Here is a 19,383-nt window from a genome sequence, read left to right on the forward strand (position 1 = left end):
GTCCCTGAACTCTTGCAAATACTCATTAATGGATTGAATTTCTTTCTGCAAACGAAACCCCCTTAGCTCTTGCATAGTAGGGCCTTTGAAGCCTTTTCCAGCAGCATGTATGGCATCAAACATAGGCTCATAATATGGTGAACGAGCAGCATTAAAGGGGATATCAGCATCATACCACCATCTAGCTATGTAGTCACAAGCAGTCTCCCTCAATTCTTTCTTCCAATGGTCATCTAATGTGGGTTGAATTTGACCTTTACTAACTTCAGGACCATGTGCATCTGATGGAGAGGAGGGAGTGAAATAACTTTTGATAGTCACATCACCCTTTTTCAAATTCATTCTACCCTTTCCCTTATCTTGAACAGAACCAAAAGAGGGAGGAACATAACGGAAAGGGTTGGATGCCTCAGTTTGAGGGATAGAGGAAGAACCCTCAAAATCATAGTGGGGGTTGGTAGCCATCATTTTTTGTATCTCCCTCTTCCTCCCAATTTCAGCCTGTATCTCTTTTTGCCTAGCCTTATCTTCTTTAAATTTCTCAAAGCTGGCCAACAAATTCTTTCTAATCTCCCCAATTTCTGATGAGGTACATGGGGTAATTTGGCCTCTAATCCCTGCCAAGTGTTGTTTCAGCCTATTAATGCCCCCAGGACCTTCCTTAATTTTCCTATGGCAAAATTTGCAATGCATCTGACTATCAACCATTTCAACATATGCCCAAGCAGGATCTTTTGCTCTAGGTGCCATTTTTTGACTAGGAAAACAATCTGAAAATGAAAAAAAAAAAAAATTGATTCAATGTTCATTTATTTGACAAAAAACACTCTCTAAGCTTTCTTGATATGCACCTAAAATTTACTAAGCAAAAACAGATTTATAGAGGTGGAAAAAAATACCTCCAGGCACAAACTGCCTCCTCAAGCTTGCTCCAAGAATCAGCTCCTCAATGCTGCTCCAAATGGCTGCCCAAGAAGCTCCTCACTCCAGCTACAATGCTCCTCCAAGACTCCTCACTGCTGCTCCAAAACAAGCTCAAGAACTGCTCACTAATTCTCAAAGAAGACTCTCACTCAAATGCATAAGACTGTTGTGAGTGAATGAGAGCATTTGGGTGTCTTAAATAGGGTTTGGGAGGGGGAAATGGACCCCAAAAGCATTTAACAAATTACTATTACCCTTTGGAATCCATAAACTGCATTAAACATTTGAAAAATTACCAAAAAAACGAATTTTTTTTAACTTTTTACGCTGCCCAGCCGTCCCAAGTGTGACTCGGCCGAGTCATAACGGACCCGGCCGGGTTGACCGAGTCACACATGACTCGGCCGAGTCATTGGATGACTCGGCCGAGTCATGTGTGACTCGGTCAACCGAACCGGTTAGGTGGCCGGGTCACTCCTCAGGCTAATGACTCAGTTCGACTCGGCCGAGTCGGTTTCGAATCGGCCGACTTGTAAAACAGTGATTAGAACAGGGCAAGACCAAGGTAGAGGGAGTCGCTGCTGAGGCGGATTTCTAGCCAAGGAATCCGAATCAGTGTTGCAGTTGCACAGACGATCGGAGAGGGGCAACTTGACAGTTGGCAGAACGATTTCCAGAAGGGAAATCGGGACTCAGAGGGAGTCTAGAAGAGAACTTCCAGATGGGAAGTAGAGAGACTCGCAGGGGTGGAACTGAGAACTTCTAGACGAGAAGTAGAGAGACTCAATAGGAGTCGAACCGAGAACTTCCAAGTGGGAAGTAGAGAGACTCGGAGGAGTCGATAGAAGAGCAGCGAGATGGCCATGAATGGGCTGAGAGATCAGGACAGGCTGGACGAAGCGTCCAACTTTGTGGCCTGGAAGGCCAGGATCTTGTCCATTCTAGATAGACATCGTATCAAAGGCTTCGCCTTAAGAGTGATGGCTATCCCAGTTGACCCGATAGCTAATGAAAGGTACGAGGAGGCAATGACTAAGGCAAAGTGCATCATCCTTGATGGGGTCAAGGATCATGTGGTGCCACATATTGCTAAGAAGGAAATGACAAAGGAGATGTGGGACACTTTGAGGACATTGTACTAGCATACTTCTATGCAGAGGAAGATGCTCCTGGAGAATCAACTAAAGTCATGCCAGATGCAGAAGGGAGAGCAGATAGTTGTCTTCCTCGGTCAGTTGAAGGAGATCTGTGACCATTTAACTTCCATAGGGGCCACGCCAGATGAGGAATTGATGGTGAGGACCGCACTTAACACAGTCTCTGAGGATTGGGAGATATTTGTCTAGAGCATACTGGGCAGGACGAGTCTTCTAGATTGGGAAGAACTGTGGGCGACACTTCGTCAAGAAGAGATCAGACGGCTAACCAAGGCGGGGAGTAGCGGCAAAGGGGTCAAGATCAAGAAGGAAGAGGAAGAGGATGCAACTCTAGCATCTGTGGGAAAGCAGGAGAAGAGGAAGAAGAAGGACCTCTCCAAGGTCAAGTGCTTCCATTGTGGGGAACTGGGTCACTATGCGAACCAGTGTCCGAGGAAGAAGAGTAAGGGAGAGGCTTCTGACTCGAAGGCAGCGCCAGTGAGGGCGGAGAAAGAAGTCAAGGAGGATGACGATTGTGCCATGAGTGCTCATGTGCCACTTGAGAAGAAGTGGGGAGACATCGAGCTGTAGTCAAGAGGACTACAGGCGATGAGGGGCAGGATTCTTGAGGTACCCCACCTCTTGGATTATACTTGGCTACAGGAGCCCCGAAGAGGAGTAGCAGGATTGGCGGATGTAGGTAGAGACGAACGCGGATGAAGCGGCAGAGAGTGCTACAGTGTAGGAGTCTCGGGACAGCGCAAGGCTAGCAGGCTGCAACAGTGCGAGAGGCATAAGAGTCTTGCACTAGTGCAGGATGGCACAGAGAGGTGTGCAACGATGCGAGATGCAGGGAGTTGTTGCAGCAACGCAGAGGTCAGTAGAGGGAGCACTTGTTAGCGGCAGAGGGAGCTTCGACAGCGGGAGTGTTTCTAGCCTGACAGGGATGTCAGAGTTGGGTGGACCAGTTACTTACTTCTCAGTAACTGAGTTGCAGTGCAGTAGCATGATGTAGCATGATGAGAGGGGGATGCAATGCAGATGCAGTGTTGGGAGGATGGACCAGTAGCAACACGGATGCAGAGAGAGCTGTCGTACGGATGCAACAGTGGCAGTGGCAGGGCCATGGGCAGTAGTACAAGATGCAGTAGTGCAGAGGATGTTGTGCGGGGAGGCCTAGCATTTGCATAGGGACCAATGCCGGATAATCAGGGTGATGCTCAATGTGGAGTATTACTAGAGCACAATCCTTGCTAAGAGGGAGTGTTGATTTGGGGTGGGATCGCATATGCTCTAGCCATGAAAATTGGCGGAGAGGCTAAAGCACATGAGATCTCCAAGACCCAGAAATGGTTTGGACAAATTGTACCCGGTTTGGGAGATATTAAAATAATCAATATTTTTAATGGAGTTCCTAAGTCTAAACTTAGGAAAAATGAAATATTAATGGGTATTAATATAAAATTGGGTTAGAAGGTTCCAAAAGTCATGGATCAAGCCAAATCTAATCTTAGCCGTTGATTAGAGATTTAATCTTGGGCATTGATGGACCAATGAGAAAAGCATAAGAGGAGGCTTGAGGGTCAGTTGGAGAACACACCAGAGTGATCAGTCATTCATTTTGCTAGAGCGGGGTTGCTAAGCAAAGTTGAATCAGTGATCAACAGTGAGGGGCAGTGAGTACGAGGCAGAGAGGCAGAGACAATACTGAGAGACCAATGCAGAAGCAGAGAGAGCGAGAGCAGCAGCCAGTCTAGGCTACGCAGAGCCCAGCAGAGACATCATAGAGGCCAGAGGGACTACGTCATCCACTCAGAGGCTGCTGGAGTGACGCAAAGGGTCCCAGACGTTGCGCAGTGCCTCAGAGGGCTGATGTAGATGGTTCTAGGGTTGATGCAGGTTAGCAAAAGGCTGACGCAGAGGCCAGAAGGGCCAGCGCCGAGCTTTCGTTGTGCCGGAGAGGGTTTTGTGGGACAGGTTTTCTGAATACCTGTTTCCGGATATAGAGGTGTTGCTGCCGTGTATTTTTCTCTGTCGGGTGAGCCAGTTAGGAATCCAGTTGTACTCGGATAGACTAGATAGACAGTTGTGTCTCTGTTCTACACAGGCCTTAGGCATGTAAATAACTATTAATCACTTATTTTTCTGCAACAAGGGTTGGCATTTTCCACATAGATCTACATTAGGTTTGGATTAAAAGTTCCTGACTCAGAAGTTTCTTTTTAATTTGTTGACCTTTTAAAGTTCCCTCTCAGATTATTCTCTTGTGCATTCATGTTTTTTAGAGTTTCTCATGGATTTGGGAGGTATGACATCTGTTTGCAGGTTCAATGCTTGGTAAGTTTATCATTGTAAATTTATATATAAAATTAGTTCCAATTTCTTTTAGAGTTTTTAGTTTTAATAATTTTATTTTATTAAATGTAAAAGTTAAAATGTTTTAAATTTTTAATTAAATTTTATTTAAAGTTTTTTAAATTTTATTATCATAGTAACCTGAAAACTGATTTTATTTGAAGTGTTTTTAAATTTTATTTATCATACTAACCAGAACACTGATTTTATTTGAAGTTTTTCTAAAATTTATTTATCATTTTGAATTTTATTGATTCATGTGTAGTGGCAGAGATTTATAATTTCTGATTTATAGGTAGTACTTTTTAAAAAGTTTATTTACATAAATTATTAATCAATTATTAGTTAATTAATTTTAATTTAAAACCAATAATTAGTTAATTAATTTTAAATTAATACTATATTAAAAGAACATTATTGATTCTTAAATGTTCAAATATCAATATTATGAAATTCTCATTTTATTTTGATAATTTGGAAAAAAAAAATTTAATATTATATGTTGCTATTTCGTTCATGATTTAAACATGCCAACATTTGTAAATTTTGTTTAAGAAGCAATATTGAATATTTAATGTGCATTGTTCATACTCTTACATTTTTTTAAGATCTTATTTTTTCATTTCTCATTGTACATTTTGCTTATAATGTGTTTTTTGTTCCTTGTATTAATCAGGGAAATCATTGAGGGTGGTAGTTCAATACCAACTAGCAGACATGAAAATACTTATCTTCCTCCAATTCCAAGAGGCCAAGTCCAACAAAGCACAAACCCCAAGAAACCCTTGTTAAAGTTTGTGAAGAAAATTACTAAAAACAAGAAAAATAATAGTGGTGGTTGTGAAGAATGGATGTGAATTGTGCACATTGTGTAACCATGTGTTTAAAGAAAGCTACACTAGGGTGTGACATCATCTTCTATCCCTATCTGGTGATGGGGTAAAGGGTTGTACATGTACTATTGAGAAAATGATGGAGTTGACAAAGCTTCACATGGATGCCCGAGGATCCAATGTAATGAACTTGGACAATGATTGTACTTTTAAAGTACCTAGATCTTCTTCCCATGATATGGAAGATTCGGTGAATCAAAATTCATCAAACCAATTTGAGTCTGGGGGGGGGTCTACTTCTGGGAGGAGTAAGAGGCTTGCTAGTTTTTCTATTGAACAAATTTCTAAAATCCACAATATATTACATAGGGATGAGGTTGATGATATGCTATTATTGATTTTTTTTATGGAATATGAATTTTATTTAATGCTACCCGTTCTCCACATTACAAAGAAATGGTGCAAAAATTCATAGTTGTCGGGCCAGGATATGCATATGCACCCCCAAAATACAACAAAATGAGGACATCATTGTTAGATAAGGGGGTGACAAGAATGCAGGGGCTTATGGCCCCCCTTAAACAATCTTGGATTTATTCAAGATGTTCAATAGTCATGGATGGTTGGACAAACATTCAACAAAGGCCATTGTTGAATATTATTGTTACATCTCCAATTGGGCCCTATTTTTTAAGAGCAATTGATTGTAGTGGGAAACTAAAGGATGCTACTTTCATGTTTGAAGTGTTGAAAGAAGCAATTGATGAGATTTGTCCTTAAAATGTAGTACATGTAATCACAGATGCAACACTTGTTTGCAAAGCAATGAGTTTGATGGTCAAAGTCGATATAGGCATTTAAAGGATGCTACCTTCATGTTTGAAGTATTGAAAGAAGCAATTGATGAGCTTTGTCCTTCAGTGTAGTACATGTAATCACAGATGCAACACCTGTTTGCAAAGCAGTGGGTTTGGTGGTCAAAGTTGATATAGGCATATCTTTTGGACTCGTTGTTGTATATAGGCCTTGAACGATGTCCTCAAATACATTGGCAAAATATATTGGATTGCAAAACTCATTTCAGATGCAAGAGATGCACAAATGTACATTTGCAACCACCATGCCTCTATAGCAATCTATAGGATGTATTCAAGGAAGAGGTCTTTAAAACCTGCAAAAACAAGATATGCTACATACTTTATTCTTCTTCACTTCTTTATCCTTATGTGAATATGCTCTTGAAGTGGTGCCATTGATCTGATCATGTGTTGGATGTTGATAGGAATCAATGTCAAATGGAGAACTATTTTGAACAAGAACCAGTTCAATATGTTGATTCCTTTGCTATAGTTCATCTCACTGGAGCTGTGACTCAAGTTGAAGAAACTCGATCTTGTCTTGTGCATCTTGTAAATAGGTTCAAATATCTATGAGAGTGGCTTTGCTAATTTTGATTGTATCATCAATAGTAGAGGGTATTAGAGTATTCAATAACTCTAATACTTCATCAATTCGTGTTGTTTTTATCAATAATTCAGACTAAAAAAATGAAGGGTGTCGGCTTTAACCGATTGCTAGTGAAGGATGCACTTTTGAGTCTTATTACTCTGATAGTAATAGCTAGTTCCAATCCTGGAAATTCAGAGTTAAATGAAATCTTCTTAAAAATGAAATTTAATCCTTCTGTTATCACTATGTTGCAAACAAATGTTTTAGTGCCAATGGAAATCCAAAATAGTTAGGCTACAAAATGGTGCAATGGCCGCCTTGCTAACAAATCAATAACAAGACGAGAGAACAAATAGTGAGTGCCTCTCCATGGATTAATCTTTTAGGTCCTTATTGGTATCCCATAAATTAGCATATGAATATGCCACCAAATATTTCAAATTAATTCATTTTTCACCATCAGCTTAGTTATTTAACTTTTTTTTTGTCAATCTAAATAAAAGAACACTACCTAGTACATGCATTTTTTTTCCAAAGAAAAAATCGTAACTTTCATTAAGGATATGAAAATTACATTTTGTATGTGCCTAAAGCACTCGATAAAAAGGCCCGAATTAGGAAACAAAACTATAAAGATCCATCATATTGAGCTCGAAAGATAATGAGAACTAACAAAAACTGTCAAAAAATAGCCTTGAAAGGCAGTTAGCCAAGTATGCATTTACACATTATGGAAGCTATTTATAATCTGCATCACTGACGCATGTCTATTGCTTGCTTTTGTCTAGACTCCTTTCAATGAAGCTGGTGGAACCTGCATTGTTCAACCCTCTCCGTCTCTGGGCTCTTATGTGCCTTTATGTCTCCTTACGTGCCCACGTCACTTTGTTGACCTGAGGGAAGAGAGTACCCAACTGTGCCTTCAAGCGAGTTTCATCCATTCCTTTCTTTACTCAACCTTTCAAGCTTAGTTGCTGGTAGCTGCCTTTTGCGGAGAATTGATCTTGCTCTATTGAAATCCATCTGGTCAAACAAACTCCATTTGTAAAAGCCATCGATCAAACTTGGGACTAAGGAAAAGCAAGACAACCAAATGGATGCAACAAATCCAAATTTGTGATCATCTTTCTCTTCATCATCTTCTTTATCCTCCTCACCTTCATCTTTGAGTTGCATTTATCACCCACTGTAATTTTTCCTCTTAGGGTCTTAGTGGTTCTTGCTTAAGCCCCTTATTGACATGTCTAGTCTCATTGATGTTCTTGGAGACTGCTTATTCTTTAACAATGTGGACAGGCAAACAGGCACATTAAGGGATCAACTTGCCGCCATATCACTAGCTTTGGAGGGACTGAGATAGAAAAAGAAAGAGAGGGTCACACATAATTTTCCCTAGCTAGGAATGGTGGTCGTTGTTAGGCGTAATAAACAACCTAACATTTAATTGTTAATCCAGGAGTTCGTAAAATTCGAGGCGCAACACTGAAAATGCTAGAGAAGGACTTCAACAACCTATAAAATAAAAGCCTAATCTGTCCTGCAAACAACACTCATTATCCACTCCAATCTTGTAATCAAAGGCATTCATTAAAAGTGAAACCCTAATTATTGCAACACCAATCCTGCAATTTTCCAACAATTGTAAGGAAACCCAACAACTGAAGACAAACGCTAATTACGAAAAATTGAAATGCAAAACCCTAATTATTGAAAAACAAATCTTGATTATTAATCAACTTGGATTGTTGGAACTCTGAGCATTGACCTCTAATGAGCAATTCAAATGCAAAGGTTGTCTTAGTGAATTAAAGGGCATAGGCGCAAAAACCCTAAACAACTCACACATCTTATGCAGTACAAACTTCCCAAAATAAGACTCCATTCTGGATCTGTCGAGGCATTAACAAAATGGAATTAAATCTGTTTATAGCATCACTATTCTAGCCTAGTGGATCATTCATGTAATCAAATTACTAAAAATATTCACTCAAGTTCAATGCTCAAATTACAAATTTCAGGTCATTACAAGCCAAGCTGCCAACACCCATAAAGATAACATAAAGGAAGATGTCACCACAGGTTGCTTATCAAGAGATTTAGAATAATTTAATCTGAACATCATTGATCCAAACAATATAAACCATGTTCTCATATAGGCGGGAAGACTATAAAGTTCACTGCAACATTTATATAATACAAAGTCTAATTCGAATTTGAAGTAAAATATATTAGTTGAATCGTATTTGCAAGGGTTTTAAATTGAGAGCACCCCAAAATAGTTTTACATATGAGTTCTTTTCAAAAATTGACTTCAACTAGTAATGCATTGGACCAAAATTAAGATATAGTGTGCTCTGGCATATTTCTAGATCATAACTTTGTAAATGTGTGGTGCAACGTTTTAATCATTGAAAAATCCTTTTTAAATAGGTTCCTACGTATGTCTTCCCTAGATCAAGTCTCGTTAAAAATGAATCAGCTTAATAAGCTAAACCTGCACTCTATCACTAATCTTGGCAGCGTAGCTACAGGTGTTGAGGACTTGAATATGTAAAACATGCACATAGATTACTTGCAATGCGTGCTGAAACGTTGTGAAAACGTACGAGCAACTGTGCTTCTTATATCAAGCAAATTGAAATGCAATAAGAATGAAGGCAATTAAGAATTCATGTTTGTGATGCCAATGTTGAAGCTGTAGAACAATATGTATCCAGAGACTTTCCTAGAGCAGATATAAGAGAAATTGTAATAGTATTATTGAAATCATTTTAAAATTTTTATATTGGGCAAAGGTCTCTAGATCCAAATGATTTCAATGTTCACTGTATCAATAATTAAAATATGTGGAAATTGTGAGCCTGTAAAATAGGGCACCATCTAGTCACTCTGCATATTGTGCATACAAGGAATTTTGTGTAAAAAAAACAACATCCTCCAAACGAAATTCGATGAAAATTTCGACACAAATTTAAGACACAGAGCACATAACCTTTGCTACTGAAAATACATCTCAACACTACAAATCTAGGAACAATTTAACATGTTAATCACCCCAAAAGCTTAAAATTCAAGCATAATAAATAGATCTAGAGTCTATGCGTATAGAGGAGGGCAACAAGCTAGGTTGGGGGCCCTATACTAGCCTGTCCCTCCTATTAAGGATTAAATCACAAAACGCTTACAAAATGAAGCACAAACCTAGCACAATCCTTGTATTAACGAAAGATCCAGTCATTTACATCATGGAGCCTGTTACCCATCATTTTGTGGGTAATATCCCTAGGAGAATTTTTTTCTCCAAGATGGTCCTCAGCCAGTAGCCAACAACCCCTTACAACCACCATCTAGCTCATTGTGCCATTTTCTCTGCCACCTGAGCCAGCCATGTGGTCCCTCGCCCATCTGCCATGATTGTATGTTTGAAGGTGGGCCTCCTGAATCTAAAGGTATGCCTTGTCATTTGGAAATTGAGTATTGTAGTTTGCTTATCATGGACACTTCTGGGCATGGATTAATGGGGGGATTCGACGGAAAGAATGGGCTAGGTTTGTGCTTTTGTCCCCTAGACCCCTTTTAGGAATTAACCTTGGATTCTAGTCCCGTGGGATCTCTTTTACTAGCCATTTGGTTCCAGGGATGGTATTTCACAGAAAACCTCGATTTTGGTTGCGTGGTCCCGCTCCCTTATCCGCTTATATTACCCTCTTTCTAGTCATTATTACCCCATTCATCATTTCTCTTGCCTGGGTCCACATTCCTCCATTGGGTCCACATAGGATTAGCTTTCCCCTTCCCCTTGCCTACACCTTGGGTCATGGCTTGGAATGAAGCCCAGAGGTTGATGCAGCTGAAAAGAAAGATAAAAGCATATATGGCCACATTCAACAGGAAAATGTACCACAAAATGCAAAAGATGGTTGGGACAAATACATTTAGCACGTGGGCAAAAGCCAATACACGAGCTCTACCTTATCATCATGGCCATCACGCTGGTTCCTACAGGTTCTATGAGCCTTCTTCATCATATAGGAACCCATGATTGTTCCAACCCCTGGTGGGCGATGAACTGCCCCATCTTAAAAGGGGGAATTCATTGCTATATCTTATACATCATGCTCTAACTCCTTGAGCCCCAACCAGTTAATCAAAGAAAATCATAAAAAGGAAAAAGGCATAAAAAAAGGTGGAAAAACCAAGGTTGGGGCACTTCATGTACCACGATTGCACCCTCCTACACATTATGAACCCAAGTGTGGACTTCCCTCTTATTGGCTACCCTTGTACCCTAGCGTGTGACCCAGGGCTTCCCCTTCTCATTCCCTGCTTCATTCACCTATTTGTCACATGTCACCACCTTTTGAAGGACGTACCTTGACTATATTGTCCCCTTTAGAAGTAGAAACCACCTAATAGGATTATTGGTTAACCCCATTTGGAGTTTAGGAGACATTGGCACATCTCGAAGCCCATTATGGAAGGGCAAGCCATTATAAAGTCCCCACCTATGGTCCATGATTAGGTAAGCTCATTTACTCGATTTCTCTAATGACTTATTGTATTGGAAGGCGAGGGGATGCATTGGATCTTATGTAGGATTGCAGATGGTTTCCATCTTCTGTTTGGTCTCCCTATACGGGGTCCTAATCCTCCAGAGGGCTACATTTGCACATGTAGGGTGAGCCTTGAGAGCCGTGGGCCTCCACTGCAGCAGATTGCACTCCATGGATCCCCATAGCCGTTTTGAGATTGCTTGTGGTTCACTTATTGGACGAGGAGGATGCACCTGATCCATGCCCAACTGGCCCCAGATCTACACCATACACTTTGCCGATGATCCAAGACTTGCACGATGATGTGGCATCACTGACACCATCATCCTAGCCCCTACAGGCGATCTATAGGCATCTTTGATTTGTTTGGAGCCCATGAGGACACTTTTGTTCCCCCATGTCATTTGGAGCACATCAGGTTATTATAAGGGGCCAACCCCCTTGTCCACTGCTTTTAGGGTCCTATTCTTCATTGTGGCACCCATGGACCTCATTAGGTCTCTTAGAGGGCCCTACGACATGCATGGATTATTATTTGATCTCTTGAGAGGCTTACTTTTTTTGGGGCTTATGTAGGCCAAGGAGGCTAATTCGAAGTCCTAATTTGTGTATAAATACAAGTGAGATGAGCTCATTTGTTCATCATCACTTTAGATTGGATCTCTTCTCTCTCTTGAGAATTTCACACTTTTTCTTAGTGGATGAATTGGAGCTTTATGGATGAATTTTGATGTGTGGATATTGGCCTATCTTCTCTTGGTGCTTCTCTCTTGTCAATTGTGAATAGTTGGATATTCTCTGTTACATGTAAGTACATGCTTTTTGATGTTATTCTTGTTTACTTTTGTCATATATGTTGGACTAGGATTTTCGCTGTTCTAGGGCTAATTGCTGCTTGCATTTACTACTTAAAATTGTGGAATTTGTCTCTATTATAGCATCTCTCAATGTATGGGCCATGTAATATGAGTGAAATCTCCTAGGGGTAATTCTATCAAAAGAATTTGACCTTGATAAGCCATTTCCTTTGCAGATCGAAGTATAAAAGTTGCAAGGTTGCTTCTCCTTGATGTAGAAGGCTAGTGAAGTGATCTTGAGGCCTCCTTGACTGGGAACTAATAAATCCTACTCATTTTTATCATAGACTCCCTTCTCCCAAAGATTAAGGCACTGATCTACCAATGGTGGTCACTAAAAATCATATTCTTTCAGCTCCTTCGAGGTCTAGCTCAGTTGGGGTACCTAGGGCATCAATTTTCCGACAAGCTAGCCGTCCAAAAACTTCGATTTCCTAGGGTCTTTTGTGCTGGCCTTTCCTCAAGCTCTCCTCCATTTTTGAAGCCATTCCGACGGTGGAGTCAGGAGAAAAGCCAAGCCCTAGCTCTAGGATCAAATCTTGCCCTGCCATCCCTAAGGATAGTACCTCATAGGGTCAAAACAAGTTATTGCTGCATGATCGCGAACCTAGCAGCATTTCATCTATTGAAGAGTTCGTTGAGGGCGTTCTTAGACATTTTCAATTACACCTTGCATTAAGCATCCAAGAGGAAGCTTTCATCGAGCATCATCAAGACATTGAGAATCTAGGTAATGAGCAAGAAGACGAGTTCTCCTTGGGTCCACATGATGAAAATGGTGATTTTGAGGACACATGCTGGGAAGGATGAATGTATGGAAAGTGAAACTGAGACCAACCTTACCTTTCTCAAGGATATTACTCCCGATGAATCTTCTTTCGAAAACCTTGAGAGAGATGATCCCATTAGACCCTTGAAAGGTGACATTGAAGAATATTTCCACATTGAAAAGGAGAAATGGGAAATTGTTGGTTCTCAATTTGATTATGCTCCCATTTATGACACTGACAAAAAGGATGAGGATGAGATTGGTCTTCCCTTCCCCTCAAGCACTATTTATGATGACATACCCATTGATACCCTTGGGAAGGAGAATCTTCATTTTCCTTTGCATAAAGAGGGGCAGTTGGAAGTGATCAACTTTCCTTTTAAGAGAGACCCGATCTTTGATACTAAGGGAATTGATAAGGCTTCCACTTCTCCTGAGTATGATTCTATGTTCAAATCACTTGAGCCTTTAGATTATGACTTTGGGAAAACATAACCTGTTGAATACAATACTTCTTTCTCCTTGTTTCCTATTGGTCATCATCTTGGGTCTTCATCAGGTGATTCCCTCACCCCTGGTCATGTGATCTCAAGTAACTGTGAGCCCTTTTCCCCTTTCGAGTATAGTGTCAAGGAAAAGCCCATCATTGATTATACTTTTCCTCCTTGGATGCACCCTCGGGGTTTTGATCAATCCGTAGTCTCCCCTCTCTAGTGTAATCATCATGTGCAACCTACTTGTGTTTCTTCATCTCGTCGGCCTCCCTTTTCTGCTAATCATGACCCAATGAAGGCCATAAGCCATGACGTAAATAATAAGGACGATGGTGGAAGTGATATGCCAGAGGTCATCATCCATCGAAAGTTTATGAACTTGGTTGTTGACATCTCTATATTTTGGTTGCAAGAGAAGATCTCACCAACTAGACTACATTCTTTTCTCACCTCTTCTCACATAATCATCCATGTGTGGGCATCATATTTTCCCACCTCTTGCCTGCAACATCCTCCATGTGTTTGGATTTGCATTTGCTTTGGGATTTGCTACATATGTAGTCATACTGGTAGGCATATGTATATTGATATGATGATATGTTGGTTGCACTGACTTTATGGTTACACTTAGCATTAGCATTATCACATGCATGTTAGGGTAGGATGCATTGCATGTCGATTTTTGCATTAGAACTAACGTCATATGATATTTCTCATGATAGATAGATGCATATTTGCATATTTTATTTTCTGTTGATTTTATGGCCTAACATATAACATGTGCGATCATGAGATGTCGTGAAAACATGTTGCCCTGCGTTTTTCCATCTATTGTATGTGCATGTGACAGGTCTATTGTAACCAAGAGATTGCTGGAGTTCTCGTGACGTCCCGTTCGAGTAGCTTCACCCACTTCTTCGTAGATCATGTCCTAGTTGGAGTTAGATGTTACCCACCATTTTGTGGGTAATATCCCTAGGTGAAATTTTTTCTCCAAGATGGTCCTCAACCGGCAGCCAACAACCCCTTACAACCACCATCTAGCTCATTGTGCCATTTTCTCTGCCACTTGAGCTAGCCATGTGGTCCCTTGCCCATTTACCATGATTGTATGTTTGAAGGTGAGCCTCCCGAATCTAAAGGTATGCCTTGTCATTTGGAAATTGAGTATTGTAGTTTGCTTATCATGGACACTTTTGGGCATGGATTAATGGAGGGATTCGACAGAAAAAATGGGCTAGGTCTGTGATTTTGTCCCCTAGACCCTTTAGGAATTAACTTTGGATTCTAATCTTGTGGAATCTCTTTTACTGACCATTTGGTTCCAGGGATGGTATTTCACGGGAAACCTCGATTTTTGTTACGTGGTCCCGCTTCCTTATCCGCTTATATTACCCTCTTTCCATTCATTATTACCATATTCATCATTTCTCCTGCTTGGGTCCACATTCCTCCATTGGGTCCACATAGGGTTAAGTTGCCCTTTCCCCTTGCCCACACCTTGGGTCATGGCCTGGAATGAAGCCCAGAGGTTGATGTAGCTGAAAAGAAAGATAAAACCATATATGACACATTCAACAAGAAAATGTACCACAAAATGCAAAAGATGGCAAGGACAAATACATTTAGCACGTGGGCAAAAGCCAATACATGAGCTCTACCCCATCATCATGGCCATCACGCTGGTTCTTACAGTTTCTATGAGCCTTCTTCATCATATAGGAACCCATGATTGTCCCAATCCCTGGTGGGCGATGAACCGTCCCACCTTAAAAGGGGGAATTCATTGTTATATCTTATACATCATGCTCTAACCCCTTGAGCCCCAAGCAGTGAATCAAAAAAAATCATAAAAAGGCAAAATGCATAAAAAGAAGTGTGGAAAAACTAAGGTTGGGGCACCTCATGTACCACGATTGCTCCCTCCTACACATTATGAACCCAAGTGTGGGCTTCCCTCTTATTGGCTACCCTTGTACCCCAGCATGTGACCCATGGCTGCCCCTTCTCATTCCTTACTTCATTCACCTATCTGTCACATGCCACCAACTTTTGAAGGGCGTGCCTTGACTATATTATCCCCTATAGTAGTAGAAACCACCTAATAGGATTATTGGTTAACCCCATTTGGAGTTTAGGAGACATTGGCACATCCCGAAGCCCATTATGTAAGGGCAGGCCATTATGAAGTCCCCACTTGTGGTCCATGATTAGGTAAGCTCATTTACTCGATTTCTCTAATGATTTGTTGTACTGGAAGGTTAGGGGATGCATTGGATCTTATGAAGGATTGCAGATGGTTTCCATCTTGGGTTTGGTCTCCCTATTCGAGTTCCTAATCCTCCAGAGGGCTACATTGACACATGTAGGGTGAGTGTTGAGAGCCATGGGCCTCCACTATGTTGAGAATTCAATAGGGCAATGTATATGTTAATTCTCTTAACTTTATAACTTTTTGTGTTACCTTTTTACTTATTAGCTTTGATCTTTCTTATTCCAATGTGCAATACATCAAACAACTACCAAAACAGTAAGAACAATGACATAGTATATAGGTTGCAAGCCAAGGCCAAAACCCCTCCTCTTGAGGGGAAAACCCATAAAATCTCTTCTTATCTTTCAAATCTTTCAATTGACGAATACCATGACCTAGACTCAGACAAATACCCTCCAAGATCAAGTCTTCCTTGACCTCTTGCTGAAATAGCTTCGACCTCCCAGTAGATCCCAAATTCTGCTCCCCAACAGTTGCTGCAATTGCTATTGCTTCTCTAGGAGACTTCGATCTCCCTCTAACTGCATTCCCCTTGACCTCTCTTGCCTTGACTTGAGTCCTAGGGCTAGTGAGAAGCCCTAAGATACCTTTGCTTGTCTTCTTTTCTCTCTTGCTTCCAAAATTGAACCTCAGACTTTCCTAGCACAGAAATCCTAACTTTGCACTTCCAGAAGAATGGAGAGAGACCCGAACCTTCGACTTCTTCGTCCTTCTCTTCTTCGCACTTCCTTCTTCGACTTCCTTCTTCTGCTTTCTTCGCATAAGAGATGAGTGAATGAATGATCCAAGTGGAGTACAAGTTCCTCTTATATATAGGCTTCCTCAAGGGTCGACGTGTCTCTTCATGTAGGCCGACTTGATCTTGGAGGTATTTTGACACTTTCAAGACAAAAAATAATATTTTCTTTACAATATACAATGTGCCCATAGGGTCTTCCATATATGACTGTGACTTATACCTAGGACAAACCCTAGAAGCACTCAATGGGTGCTTGACCTATAAAATAAAAAGAACTTGAGCATGAAACCCATGCTTCAATAATAATAATAATAATAATTTCTTTTTCATTTACAAGAATACATTTCATACTAATGAAGACCGAACCTAGTTACACATTTTTCAACACTCTTTCTTAACTAGGGAGGTATTCATTAGAGCTACGCGGTCATTCTCAAGCTGAAGAGATTTCATAAGAATAGTCGAATTGGTAACCCATCTGCCTAGCATCATAATAACCAACATTGTCACATAGCAAGGCCTTGACAAATAACTCTATCTCTCCACAAGATCAGAGCACAATGATGGTGAGACCAATGATGTATAGACACCATCATCATTGTGTCTCCGAGAAACATACCCTACTTGGGTGTTCACAGAGTATGACCTCCCATTGGACTATTCTTATCTTGGGTAGCTAATCCTCAAAGAATATCGGTCCACGACTACTCTTGTCTTGAATGCCCTACCACATTCTCAAAGAGTATCGAATGCCAGATGGTTACCCAATCCTCCATTCTTTCTTCCCAAGTGAAGACAAGAATGTTGTGTCTATCTCTCCCTCTCAATTAGGGAGGACAAATCCACCAAACCAAGCTTGTCCCTTAAGTATACAAGTTTTTTGTTTGCAAGTGATTTCGTCAATATGTCAGCTACCTGCTCATCAGTGGAGATATACCGTAGTTGCACTACACCATTTTGTAGTAGCTCTCGTATATAGTGATACTTGTTGTTGATATGCTTTGTCTTCCCATGAAACACTAGGTCAAATGAATACAACTGGTGTTATTACAACGTATCACTGTAGGTTTCGTCGGTCCTTCAAACAAGTCAGATAACAACTTCCTTAACGAAACTGCTTCCCTGCTAACTTCGCATGCTGCAACATATTCAACTTTAGCACTACTCAAAGCAACGATGTCTTTCTTTCTGCTCATCCATGAGACCATAGAGGATCCTACACTAAAAAATCCTCCCGTAGTGCTTCTTCCATCCTGTTCACTGCCTCCCCAGTCGGAATCTGTATAACCAGTCAATTGAACATCATTCCTTCTATCATATTTCGGGCAGTAGTTGATGGCTCCTCGTAGATATCTCATAATATGTTTTGTTGCTATCCAATGATCATGCTTTGGCTCCACTTGGAATTGACTGAGTACATTTACTGCAAAACATATGTCCAGTTGAGTATTCACCAAGTACATCAATGAGCCAATCAATTGTCTATATCTAGAAGTATCTACAGGGCTTGATTTGAAACTCCTTAGTCTTTTCAAGTTTGTGATTATCGGAGTGGTCATAGTTTTACAGTCCATCATGTCAAACTTCTTCAGTATCTCGATCACATACTTTCCTTGACCTAAATAGATTTCATTAGGTTCCTGCTAGACTTCTAGTCCCAGATAGCAATGCATCAGCCCAAGATCCTTCATGTCAAATTCTGTTGCCAATTGTTTCTTACATTCTTCAATTCAACCTTCTACACCTGTCAAGAGAAGATCATCTACATACAGAAGAATAATTACAGGTTAATTGTTTACAACCTTAATATAAAGGTTCGAGTCAGCAAAACTTTTTGTGAAGCCTATTCTCCGTAGGTATGCATCCATTCTCGCATACCATGCCCTTGGTGCTTGCTTGAGGCCATATAATGCTTTCTTCAATCTGCAAACATATACCTTCTTATCTTTGACTTCGAATCCCAAGGGTTGTTCTATGTAGACTTCCTCATCTATAGTGCCATTCAGAAACGAAGTATTGACATCCATTTGGTGGATGTTCCATCCCATCGATGCTGCCAGAGAGACTAATGATCGAATTGTCATATATCTTGCAGTTGGAGCAAATGTTTCTTCATAGTCAATGCCTTCAAGTTGAGAGAACCCTCTAGCCACAAATCTTGCTTTATACTTATCTATACTTCCATCAACTACATGTTTGATCTTATAGATCCACTTGGAAGTAACCACAAATTTGTCTTCGGGTCTAGGTACGATCTCCAAGACTCCATTCTTCATTATAGATTGATACTCTTCATTCATGGCATCCTTCCATTCTCGATGTTCTACAACCTCTTCAACGGTGGATGGTTTTGCTTCTATTAATTTTGTCATGTATGCAACATAACCAGAATATCTCTTGGGTCTTTTACTTTCTCTAAATGATCCTTGAGCTGCCCCAAGACCTTCTGCATCAAGTAGTTTTGACTTCAACCAGTTAGGTCTCTTCCTTGTTTCTTGAGTGACCACAAGTTGAACAGGTTCACTAGGTCCTTCTTCCTCATGGTGAAATCCTTCTCCTTCCTTGATAATTTCTTCCTCAAATATAGGAAGTTCTTTGTCATTAGAATCTATAAAAAGTTCTTTTGATTTCTTGAATGCTATGTGCTCATCAAATGTGACATCACGACTAACTTCAATGTGATGTCCATCTTTCATATAGATTCTATAGGCTTTCGATGAGTTACTATACTCAAAAAATATACCTTTCACACCGGAAGGATCCAACTTCTTTCTTTTGTCATTTGGTATATGAATATACACAAGACATCCAAAGATTCATAGATGATCGACAAATGGCTTCTTCCCAGTGAACACTTCTTCCAAAGTCTTGTTATCTAGAGATCTATGAGAACATCGATTTTGAATGTAGACAGTTGCCTTTGTTGCCTCTCCCCACAGAAACTTAGATAGATATTGATCGTGTAACATTGCTTTTACACTTTCTTCAATGGATCTAGT

General features: G+C 40.4%; 1 protein-coding gene across 2 annotated transcripts in view; it reads left to right on the plus strand.

The window, feature by feature from the left end:
• LOC149229296 (DEAD-box ATP-dependent RNA helicase 18-like) overlaps positions 1–19,383 on the plus strand; it is a 227,135-nt gene that overhangs the window by 199,143 nt on the left and 8,609 nt on the right. The gene's annotated exons all lie outside the window — the stretch shown is intronic.

Source organism: Pinus tabuliformis, chromosome J (assembly GCF_031772625.1).
Source record: "Pinus tabuliformis cultivar Carrire ecotype Pingquan chromosome J, CPIR1, whole genome shotgun sequence".
Lineage (NCBI taxonomy): Eukaryota > Viridiplantae > Streptophyta > Pinopsida > Pinales > Pinaceae > Pinus > Pinus tabuliformis.